Below are 1,657 nucleotides of genomic sequence, written 5' to 3'. Positions count from 1 at the left end.
GTACACAAAAATTAGTGAATGAGACCCAGTGTTTTTTATGTCAAAATTATGTTAAACGATCTGTGTTACCATAAACTGGGGACAAGAAGCCAAGTTTAAAAACTGTATTAACGTTACTGTGTATTTGCATGCTGCATGGTAATTTGTACTGTCACAGAACACTTTAGCTTCAGAAACCATGTTTAAAACACATACATTTTATTGCATGGTTATTTCCTGGTTTTGATCTCTGTCTCCCTCTCTCTCTTTCTCAAGCCAACATAAAGATTGCAAGTTTTACTACAACTAGTTATGTTTATGAATTACAGAATGCAGACAATGGCCACAGGGTTCCCGCGGGTCCTTAAAAAGTCTTAAAATGTCTTAAATTAAAATCCGGGACATTAAGGTCTTAAAATGTCTTAAATTTACCGTAAAGTTGCTGTAGGTATTACATTTTCAGCCGGTGTGCTTAATGATGATAGGGAAGCACAGTGGTCCACCATAAAACATCTAATAGTTGATCAATTTAGTATGTGTGAAACAGGTGTGAAATGACAGTCTCCGTGATTTATTAGCTTATTACGGTAGGTTGGCTTACAGACGCTGACGTCGGTCTGCGCCTGCGTGCTGCCATTACGCGGTTGTCGAGGTTAGGTTCAAAATGCAAAGATGGGAAAGTGTAAATTTAATGACAAGTGGATGGAAGAGGATTCGTTTAGGAGGTGGTTGGCGCCGGCTGAAAATAACAATGAGGCAATGTGTAAATTCTGCAAAAAGACCTTTTCGTTAGGGACCATGGTGCTCAAATTCGTCGAGTCGCACATGAAAGGAGGAAAGCACCAGCGGTACGTTGCAGCAGCTAGTCATAGCGGGTCCAGGTCAATCCCTGCATTGTTTGCAGCTCGACCTAACGATGTTACTAGTTTAGACGCCACCTCACAGTCGGCTATAACAAGTTTCATTTCACCACCTGATACCCAAAAGGCAGAGGTACTGTGGGTTCTCCATACTGTGACGAGGCACAATTCATTTAAATCTAACGAGGACATACGTGACATCTTTGCTGCCATGTTCCCCGATTCGCAGCTTGCCAAGTCATTCACCTGTGGTGAAAACAAAACTGCATATGTCGCCAAATATGGCATCGATTCATTCATCATGAAGGAGCTATCATGCAGCGTTAGTGAGAAGCCATATGTCGTCATGTTTGACGAAAGTTTGAATAAAAGGACAAAGAACAAACAAATGGACCTTCATTTGCGATTCTGGACTACTGATGATGAGACTAGCACACACTACGTCATCTCCTGCTACTATGGGTCGGTGTTCATGGGTCACTCCAGAGCCGAGGACATGTTGGGTCATTTCAATGTAAGTAACTTTACGATTGTGTTTGAAATCGCATACTATTATTCATACTAAGTGTGATGTAATGTTAGTGCGGTTTAAAGCTCATATGCTAGCGGTGTAAACGCCAACACTCCCCCGGTGCTCAGTGTTCCCACTCCGGGCAGAGGACTGGTTATGTGCTCCAGTCAGGTCACAGGTCTATGGTCACGTTTACAATCTAACAGGTAACAACACTTAGCTCAGAGTTTAAGGGGTATAACTGTTGGTATATGTGGTTTATAGTTTAAATATGCCGAATTGTGGTTTTATGGGCTGTTGGGCAAAT

Source organism: Carassius gibelio, chromosome A3, assembly GCF_023724105.1.
Source record: "Carassius gibelio isolate Cgi1373 ecotype wild population from Czech Republic chromosome A3, carGib1.2-hapl.c, whole genome shotgun sequence".
NCBI lineage: Eukaryota > Metazoa > Chordata > Actinopteri > Cypriniformes > Cyprinidae > Carassius > Carassius gibelio.
Note: the sequence above shows the minus strand (reverse complement) of the source record.